This window comes from Engystomops pustulosus, unplaced genomic scaffold (assembly GCF_040894005.1).
Source record: "Engystomops pustulosus unplaced genomic scaffold, aEngPut4.maternal MAT_SCAFFOLD_691, whole genome shotgun sequence".
NCBI classification, from domain to species: Eukaryota; Metazoa; Chordata; class Amphibia; order Anura; family Leptodactylidae; genus Engystomops; species Engystomops pustulosus.
In genome coordinates, this window is record NW_027285570.1 from 5,001 (window position 1) to 15,656 (window position 10,656).

The window sequence follows — 10,656 nt, forward strand, 5'->3', positions numbered from 1 at the left end:
CCCGGGGAGGAACAAGCCCATGGAAGTAGGAGCTCCGACTTCCAAAGCGATGACGTCAGCGGGAGCAGCCGCTCGGCCGTATCCGGCGGCATGTCACTGTTCCCCGGCCAGACTTGGCGGCAAGTCCCGGGGACGAACAAGCCCATGGAAGTAGGGGCTCAGCGGGAGCAGCCAGTTGGCCTATCCGGCCACATGTCACTGTCCCCCGGCCAGACTTGGCGGCAAGTCCCGGGGAGGAACAAGCCCATGGAAGTAGGAGCTCCTACTTCCAAAGCGATGACGTCAGCGGGAGCAGCCGCTCGGCCGTATCCGGCGGCATGTCACTGTTCCCCGGCCAGACTTGGCGGCAAGTCCCGGGGGACGAACAAGCCCATGGAAGTAGGGGCTCAGCGGGAGCAGCCAGTTGGCCTATCCGGCCACATGTCACTGTCCCCCGGCCAGACTTGGCGGCAAGTCCCGGGGAGGAACAAGCCCATGGAAGTAGGAGCTCCTACTTCCAAAGCGATGACGTCAGCGGGAGCAGCCGCTCGGCCGAATCCGGCGGCATGTCACTGTTCCCCGGCCAGACTTGGCGGCAAGTCCCGGGGGACGAACAAGCCCATGGAAGTAGGGGCTCAGCGGGAGCAGCCAGTTGGCCTATCCGGCCACATGTCACTGTCCCCCGGCCAGACTTGGCGGCAAGTCCCGGGGAGGAACAAGCCCATGGAAGTAGGAGCTCCTACTTCCAAAGCGATGACGTCAGCGGGAGAAGCCGCTCGGCCTATCCGGCCACATGTCACTGTCCCCCGGCCACACTTGGCTATAGGTCCCGGGGAGGAATAATGCCCATGGAAGTAGGAGCTCCTACTTCCAAAGGGGCAAGTCAGCGGGAGCAGCCACTTGGCCTATCCGGCCAAGTTTCACTGTTCCCCGGCCACACTTGGCTGTAGGTCCCGGAGAGGATAATGCCCATGGAAGTAAGAGCTCCTACCTCCAAAGGGGCAAGTCAGCGGGAGAAGCCACTTGGCCTATCCGGCCACATGTCACTGTCCCCGGCCAAGCTTGGCTGTAGGTCCCGGGGAGGAATAATGCCCATGGAAGTAGGAGCTCCTACTTCCAAAGGGGCAAGTCAGCGGAAGAAGCCACTAGTTCTATCCGGCCAAGAGTCACTGTTCCCCGGCCTTACTTGGCAGTAGGTCCCGGGGAGGAATAATGCCCATGGAAGTAGGAGCTCCTTCTTCCAAAGGGGCAAGTCAGCGGGAGAAGCCACTTGGCCTATCCGGCCAAGAGTCACTGTTCCCCGGCCACTCTTGGCAGTAGGTCCCGGGGAGGAATAATGCCCATGGAAGTAGGAGCTCCTACTTCCAAAGGGGCAAGTCAGCGGGAGAAGCCACTAGTTCTATCCGGCCAAGAGTCACTGTTCCCCGGCTACACTTGGCAGTAGGTCCCGGGGAGGAATAATGCCCATGGAAGTAGGAGCTACTACCTAAAAAGGGTGAAGACACTTGGCTCTAAGTCCCCGAGAGGTATACTGCCCATGGGAGTAAGAGCTCCTACTTCCAAAGGGGCAAGTCAGCGGGAGAAGCCACTTGGCCTACCCGGCCAAGAGTCACTGTTCCCCGGCCACACTTGGCAGTAGGTCCCGGGGAGGAATAATGCCCATGGAAGTAGGAGCTCCTACTTCCAAAGGGGAAAGTCAGCGGGAGAAGCCACTTGGCCTACCCGGCCAAGAGTCACTGTTCCCCGGCCACACTTGGCAGTAGGTCCCGGGGAGGAATAATGCCCATGGAAGTAGGAGCTCCTACTTCCAAAGGGGCAAGTCAGCGGGAGAAGCCACTTGGCCTATCCGGCCACATGTCACTGTCCCCCGGCCACACTTGGCTGTAGGTCCCGGGGAGGAATAATGCCCATGGAAGTAGGAGCTCCTACTTCCAAAGGGGCAAGTCAGCGGAAGAAGCCACTAGTTCTATCCGGCCAAGAGTCACTGTTCCCCGGCCTTACTTGGCAGTAGGTCCCGGGGAGGAATAATGCCCATGGAAGTAGGAGCTCCTACTTCCAAAGGGGCAAGTCAGCGGGAGAAGCCACTTGGCCTATCCGGCCAAGAGTCACTGTTCCCCGGCCACACTTGGCAATAGGTCCCGGGGAGGAATAATGCCCATGGAAGTAGGAGCTCCTACTTCCAAAGGGGCAAGTCAGCGGGAGAAGCCACTAGTTCTATCCGGCCAAGAGTCACTGTTCCCCGGCTACACTTGGCAGTAGGTCCCGGGGAGGAATAATGCCCATGGAAGTAGGAGCTACTACCTCCAAAGGGTGAAGACACTTGGCTCTAAGTCCCCGAGAGGTATACTGCCCATGGGAGTAAGAGCTCCTACTTCCAAAGGGGCAAGTCAGCGGGAGAAGCCACTTGGCCTACCCGGCCAAGAGTCACTGTTCCCCGGCCACACTTGGCAGTAGGTCCCGGGGAGGAATAATGCCCATGGAAGTAGGAGCTCCTACTTCCAAAGGGGCAAGTCAGCGGGAGAAGCCGCTTGGCCTACCCGGCCAAGAGTCACTGTTCCCCGGCCACACTTGGCAGTAGGTCCCGGGGAGGAATAATGCCCATGGAAGTAGGAGCTCCTACTTCCAAAGGGGCAAGTCAGCGGGAGAAGCCACTTGGCCTATCCGGCCAAGAGTCACTGTTCCCCGGCCACACTTGGCAATAGGTCCCGGGGAGGAATAATGCCCATGGAAGTAGGAGCTCCTACTTCCAAAGGGGCAAGTCAGCGGGAGAAGCCACTAGTTCTATCCGGCCAAGAGTCACTGTTCCCCGGCCACACTTGGCAGTAGGTCCCGGGGAGGAATAATGCCCATGGAAGTAGGAGCTACCACCTCCAAAGGGTGAAGACACTTGGCTCTAAGTCCCCGAGAGGTATACTGCCCATGGGAGTAAGAGCTCCTACTTCCAAAGGGGCAAGTCAGCGGGAGAAGCCACTTGGCCTATCCGGCCAAGAGTCACTGTTCCCCGGCCACACTTGGCAGTAGGTCCCGGAGAGGAATAGTGCCCATGGAAGTAGGAGCTCCTACTTCCAAAGGGGCAAGTCAGCGGGAGAAGCCACTTGGCCTACACGGCCAAGAGTCACTGTTCCCCGGCCACACTTGGCAGTAGGTCCCGGGGAGGAATAATGCCCATGGAAGTAGGAGCTACTACCTCCAAAGGGGCAAGTCAGCGGGAGAAGCCACTTGGCCTATCCGGCCCAAGAGTCACTGTTCCCCGGCCACTCTTGGCAGTAGGTCCCGGGGAGGAATAATGCCCATGGAAGTAGGAGCTCCTACCTCCAAAGGGGCAAGTCAGCGGGAGAAGCCACTTGGCCTACCCGGCCAAGAGTCACTGTTCCCCGGCCACACTTGGCAGTAGGTCCCGGGGAGGAATAATGCCCATGGAAGTAAGAGCTCCTACTTCCAAAGGGGCAGGTCAGCGGGAGAAGCCACTTGGCCTATCCGGCCACATGTCACTGTCCCCCGGCCAAGCTTGGCTGTAGGTCCCGGGGAGGAATAATGCCCATGGAAGTAGGAGCTCCTACTTCCAAAGGGGCAAGTCAGCGGGAGAAGCCACTTGGCCTATCCGGCCAAGAGTCACTGTTCCCCGGCCACACTTGGCAGTAGGTCCCGGGGAGGAATAATGCCCATGGAAGTAAGAGCTCCTACTTCCAAAGGGGCAGGTCAGCGGGAGAAGCCACTTGGCCTATCCGGCCACATGTCACTGTCCCCCGGCCAAGCTTGGCTGTAGGTCCCGGGGAGGAATAATGCCCATGGAAGTAGGAGCTCCTACTTCCAAAGGGGCAAGTCAGCGGAAGAAGCCACTAGTTCTATCCGGCCAAGAGTCACTGTTCCCCGGCCACACTTGGCAGTAGGTCCCGGGGAGGAATAATGCCCATGGAAGTAGGAGCTCCTACTTCCAAAGGGGCAAGTCAGCGGGAGAAGCCACTTGGCCTATCCGGCCAAGAGTCACTGTTCCCCGGCCACACTTGGCAGTAGGTCCCGGGGAGGAATAATGCCCATGGAAGTAGGAGCTCCTACTTCCAAAGGGGCAAGTCAGCGGGAGAAGCCACTTGGCCTACCCGGCCAAGAGTCACTGTTCCCCGGCCACACTTGGCAGTAGGTCCCGGGGAGGAATAATGCCCATGGAAGTAGGAGCTCCTACCTCCAAAGGGGCAAGTCAGCGGGAGAAGCCACTTGGCCTATCCGGCCAAGAGTCACTGTTCCCCGGCCACACTTGGCAGTAGGTCCCGGGGAGGAATAATGCCCATGGAAGTAAGAGCTCCTACTTCCAAAGGGGCAAGTCAGCGGGAGAAGCCACTTGGCCTATCCGGCCACATGTCACTGTCCCCCGGCCAAGCTTGGCTGTAGGTCCCGGGGAGGAATAATGCCCATGGAAGTAGGAGCTCCTACTTCCAAAGGGGCAAGTCAGCGGAAGAAGCCACTAGTTCTATCCGGCCAAGAGTCACTGTTCCCCGGCCACACTTGGCAGTAGGTCCCGGGGAGGAATAATGCCCATGGAAGTAGGAGCTCCTACTTCCAAAGGGGCAAGTCAGCGGGAGAAGCCACTTGGCCTATCCGGCCAAGAGTCACTGTTCCCCGGCCACACTTGGCAGTAGGTCCCGGGGAGGAATAATGCCCATGGAAGTAGGAGCTCCTACTTCCAAAGGGGCAAGTCAGCGGGAGAAGCCACTAGTTCTATCCGGCCAAGAGTCACTGTTCCCCGGCAACACTTGGCAGTAGGTCCCGGGGAGGAATAATGCCCATGGAAGTAGGAGCTACTACCTCCAAAGGGTGAAGACACTTGGCTCTAAGTCCCCGAGAGGTATACTGCCCATGGGAGTAAGAGCTCCTACTTCCAAAGGGGCAAGTCAGCGGGAGAAGCCACTTGGCCTATCCGGCCAAGAGTCACTGTTCCCCGGCCACACTTGGCAGTAGGTCCCGGGGAGGAATAATGCCCATGGAAGTAGGAGCTCCTACTTCCAAAGGGGCAAGTCAGCGGGAGAAGCCACTTGGCTATCCGGCCACATGTCACTGTCCCCCGGCCACACTTGGCAGTAGGTCCCGGGGAGGAATAATGCCCATGGAAGTAAGAGCTCCTACTTCCAAAGGGGCAAGTCAGCGGGAGAAGCCACTTGGCCTAACCGGCCACATGTCACTGTCCCCCGGCCACACTTGGCAGTAGGTCCCGGGGAGGAATAATGCCCATGGAAGTAAGAGCTCCTACTTCCAAAGGGGCAAGTCAGCGGGAGCAGCCACTTGGCCTATCCGGCCAAGAGTCACTGTTCCCCGGCCACACTTGGTAGTAGGTCCCGGGGAGGAATAATGCCCATGGAAGTAGGAGCTCCTACTTCCAAAGGGGCAAGTCAGCGGGAGCAGCCACTTGGCCTATCCGTCCAAGAGTCACTGTTCCCCGGCCACACTTGGCTGTAGGTCCCGGGGAGGAATAATGCCCATGGAAGTAAGAGCTCCTACTTCCAAAGGGGCAAGTCAGCGGGAGAAGCCACTTGGCCTATCCGGCCACATGTCACTGTCCCCCGGCCACACTTGGCAGTAGGTCCCGGGGAGGAATAATGCCCATGGAAGTAGGAGCTACTACCTCCAAAGAGTGAAGACACTTGGCTGTAAGTCCCCGAGAGGTATAGTGCCCATGGAAGTAAGAGCTCCTACTTCCAAAGGGGCAAGTCAGCGGGAGAAGCCACTTGGCCTATCCGGCCAAGAGTCACTGTTCCCCGGCCACACTTGGCAGTAGGTCCCGGGGAGGAATAATGCCCATGGAAGTAGGAGCTCCTACTTCCAAAGGGGCAAGTCAGCGGGAGAAGCCACTTGGCCTATCCGGCCACATGTCACTGTCCCCCGGCCACTCTTGGCAGTAGGTCCCGGGGAGGAATAATGCCCATGGAAGTAGGAGCTCCTACTTCCAAAGGGGCAAGTCAGCGGGAGAAGCCACTTGGCCTATCCGGCCACATGTCACTGTCCCCCGGCCACTCTTGGCAGTAGGTCCCGGGGAGGAATAATGCCCATGGAAGTAGGAGCTCCTACTTCCAAAGGGGCAAGTCAGCGGGAGAAGCCACTTGGCCTACCCAGGCAAGAGTCACTGTTCCCCGGCCACACTTGGCAGTAGGTCCCGGGGAGGAATAATGCCCATGGAAGTAGGAGCTCCTACTTCCAAAGGGTCAAGTCAGCGGGAGAAGCCACTTGGCCTATCCGGCCAAGAGTCACTGTTCCCCGGTCACACTTGGCAGTAGGTCCCGGGGAGGAATAATGCCCATGGAAGTAGGAGCTCCTACTTCCAAAGGGGCAAGTCAGCGGGAGAAGTGACTTGGCCTATCCGAACAAGAGTCACTGTTCCCCGGCCACACTTGGCAGGAGGTCCCGGGGAGGAATAATGCCCATGGAAGTAGGAGCTACTACCTCCAAAGGGTGAAGACACTTGGCTCTAAGTCCCCGAGAGGTATAGTGCCCATGGAAGTAGGAGCTCCTACTTCCAAAGGGGCAAGTCAGCGGGAGAAGCAACTTGGCCTATCCGGCCAAGAGTCACTGTTCCCCGGCCACACTTGGCAGGAGGTCCCGGGGAGGAATAATGCCCATGGAAGTAGGAGCTCCTACTTCCAAAGGGTCAAGTCAGCGGGAGAAGCCACTTGGCCTATCCGGCCAAGAGTCACTGTTCCCCGGCCACACTTGGCAGTAGGTCCCGGGGAGGAATAATGCCCATGGAAGTAGGAGCTCCTACTTCCAAAGGGGAAAGTAAGCGGGAGAAGCAACTTGGCCTATCCGGCCAAGAGTCACTGTTCCCCGGCCACACTTGGCAGTAGGTCCCGGGGAGGAATAATGCCCATGGAAGTAGGAGCTCCTACTTCCAAAGGGGCAAGTCAGCGGGAGAAGCCACTTGGCCTATCCGGCCAAGAGTCACTGTTCCCCGGCCACACTTGGCAGGAGGTCCCGGGGAGGAATAATGCCCATGGAAGTAGGAGCTCCTACTTCCAAAGGGGCAAGTCAGCGGGAGAAGCCACTTGGGCTATCCGGCCACATGTCACTGTCCCCCGGCAACACTTGGCAGTAGGTCCCGGGGAGGAATAATGCCCATGGAAGTAAGAGCTCCTACTTCCAAAGGGGCAAGTCAGCGGGAGAAGCCACTTGGCCTATCCGGCCACATGTCACTGTCCCCCGGCCACACTTGGCAGTAGGTCCCGGGGAGGAATAATGCCCATGGAAGTAAGAGCTCCTACTTCCAAAGGGGCAAGTCAGCGGGAGCAGCCACTTGGCCTATCCGGCCAAGAGTCACTGTTCCCCGGCCACACTTGGCAGTAGGTCCCGGGGAGGAATAATGCCCATGGAAGTAGGAGCTCCTACTTCCAAAGGGGCAAGTCAGCGGGAGCAGCCCTTGGCCTATCCGTCCAAGAGTCACTGTTCCCCGGCCACACTTGGCTGTAGGTCCCGGGGAGGAATAATGCCCATGGAAGTAAGAGCTCCTACTTCCAAAGGGGCAAGTCAGCGGGAGAAGCCACTTGGCCTATCCGGCCACATGTCACTGTCCCCCGGCCACACTTGGCAGTAGGTCCCGGGGAGGAATAATGCCCATGGAAGTAGGAGCTACTACCTCCAAAGGGTGAAGACACTTGGCTCTAAGTCCTCGAGAGGTATACTGCCCATGGAAGTAAGAGCTCCTACTTCCATAGGGGCAAGTCAGCGGGAGAAGCCACTTGGCCTATCCGGCCACATGTCACTGTCCCCCGGCCAAGCTTGGCTGTAGGTCCCGGGGAGGAATAATGCCCATGGAAGTAGGAGCTCCTACTTCCAAAGGGGCAAGTCAGCGGAAGAAGCCACTAGTTCTATCCGGCCAAGAGTCACTGTTCCCCGGCCACACTTGGCAGTAGGTCCCGGGGAGGAATAATGCCCATGGAAGTAGGAGCTCCTACTTCCAAAGGGGCAAGTCAGCGGGAGAAGCCACTTGGCCTACCCAGGCAAGAGTCACTGTTCCCCGGCCACACTTGGCAGTAGGTCCCGGGGAGGAATAATGCCCATGGAAGTAGGAGCTCCTACTTCCAAAGGGGCAAGTCAGCGGGAGAAGCCACTTGGCCTATCCGGCCAAGAGTCACTGTTCCCCGGCCACACTTGGCAGTAGGTCCCGGGGAGGAATAATGACCATGGAAGTAAGAGCTCCTACTTCCAAAGGGGCAAGTCAGCGGGAGAAGCCACTTGGCCTATCCGGCCAAGAGTCACTGTTCCCCGGCCACACTTGGCAGTAGGTCCCGGGGAGGAATAATGCCCATGGAAGTAAGAGCTCCTACTTCCATAGGGGCAAGTCAGCGGGAGAAGCCACTTGGCCTATCCGGCCAAGAGTCACTGTTCCCCGGCCACACTTGGCAGTAGGTCCCGGGGAGGAATAATGCCCATGGAAGTAGGAGCTCACTTGGCTCTAAGTCTTCGAGAGGTATAATGCCCATGGAAGTAAGAGCTCCTACTTCCAAAGGGGCAAGTCAGCGGGAGAAGCCACTTCGCCTACCCGGCCAAGTGTCACTGTCCCCCGGCCAGACTTGGCGGCAAGTCCCGGGGAGGAATAATGCCCATGGAAGTAGGAGCTCCTACTTCCGAAGGGGCAAGTCAGCGGGAGAAGCCACTTCGCCTACCCGGCCAAGTGTCACTGTCCCCCGGCCAGACTTGGCGGCAAGTCCCGGGGAGGAATAATGCCCATGGAAGTAGGAGCTCACTTGGCTCTAAGTCTTCGAGAGGTATAATGCCCATGGAAGTAAGAGCTCCTACTTCCAAAGGGGCAAGTCAGCGGGAGAAGCCACTTCGCCTACCCGGCCAAGTGTCACTGTCCCCCGGCCAGACTTGGCGGCAAGTCCCGGGGAGGAATAATGCCCATGGAAGTAGGAGCTCCTACTTCCAAAGGGGCAAGTCAGCGGGAGCAGCCACTTGGCCTATCCGGCCAAGAGTCACTGTTCCCCGGCCACACTTGGCAGTAGGTCCCGGGGAGGAATAATGCCCATGGAAGTAGGAGCTCCTACTTCCAAAGGGGCAAGTCAGCGGGAGCAGCCACTTGGCCTATCCGTCCAAGAGTCACTGTTCCCCGGCCACACTTGGCTGTAGGTCCCGGGGAGGAATAATGCCCATGGAAGTAAGAGCTCCTACTTCCAAAGGGGCAAGTCAGCGGGAGAAGCCACTTGGCCTATCCGGCCACATGTCACTGTCCCCCGGCCACACTTGGCAGTAGGTCCCGGGGAGGAATAATGCCCATGGAAGTAGGAGCTACTACCTCCAAAGAGTGAAGACACTTGGCTCTAAGTCCACGAGAGGTATAGTGCCCATGGAAGTAAGAGCTCCTACTTCCAAAGGGTCAAGTCAGCGGGAGAAGCCACTTGGCCTATCCGGCCAAGAGTCACTGTTCCCCGGCCACACTTGGCAGTAGGTCCCGGAGAGGAATAATGCCCATGGAAGTAGGAGCTCCTACTTCCAAAGGGGCAAGTCAGCGGGAGAAGCCACTTGGCATATACGGCCAAGAGTCACTGTTCCCCGGCCACACTTGGCAGTAGGTCCCGGGGAGGAATAATGCCCATGGAAGTAGGAGCTCCTACTTCCAAAGGGGCAAGTCAGCGGGAGAAGCCACTTGGCCTATCCGGCCACATGTCACTGTCCCCCGGCCACTCTTGGCAGTAGGTCCCGGGGAGGAATAATGCCCATGGAAGTAGGAGCTCCTACTTCCAAAGGGGCAAGTCAGCGGGAGAAGCCACTTGGCCTACCCAGGCAAGAGTCACTGTTCCCCGGCCACACTTGGCAGTAGGTCCCGGGGAGGAATAATGCCCATGGAAGTAGGAGCTCCTACTTCCAAAGGGTCAAGTCAGCGGGAGAAGCCACTTGGCCTATCCGGCCAAGAGTCACTGTTCCCCGGCCACACTTGGCAGTAGGTCCCGGGGAGGAATAATGCCCATGGAAGTAGGAGCTCCTACTTCCAAAGGGGCAAGTCAGCGGGAGAAGCCACTTGGCCTATCCGAACAAGAGTCACTGTTCCCCGGCCACACTTGGCAGGAGGTCCCGGGGAGGAATAATGCCCATGGAAGTAGGAGCTACTACCTCCAAAGGGTGAAGACACTTGGCTCTAAGTCCCCGAGAGGTATAGTGCCCATGGAAGTAGGAGCTCCTACTTCCAAAGGGGCAAGTCAGCGGGAGAAGCAACTTGGCCTATCCGGCCAAGAGTCACTGTTCCCCGGCCACACTTGGCAGGAGGTCCCGGGGAGGAATAATGCCCATGGAAGTAGGAGCTCCTACTTCCAAAGGGTCAAGTCAGCGGGAGAAGCCACTTGGCCTATCCGGCCAAGAGTCACTGTTCCCCGGCCACACTTGGCAGTAGGTCCCGGGGAGGAATAATGCCCATGGAAGTAGGAGCTCCTACTTCCAAAGGGGAAAGTAAGCGGGAGAAGCCACTTGGCCTATCCGGCCAAGAGTCACTGTTCCCCGGCCACACTTGGCAGTAGGTCCCGGGGAGGAATAATGCCCATGGAAGTAGGAGCTCCTACTTCCAAAGGGGAAAGTAAGCGGGAGAAGCAACTTGGCCTATCCGGCCAAGAGTCACTGTTCCCCGGCCACACTTGGCAGGAGGTCCCGGGGAGGAATAATGCCCATGGAAGTAGGAGCTCCTACTTCCAAAGGGGCAAGTCAGCG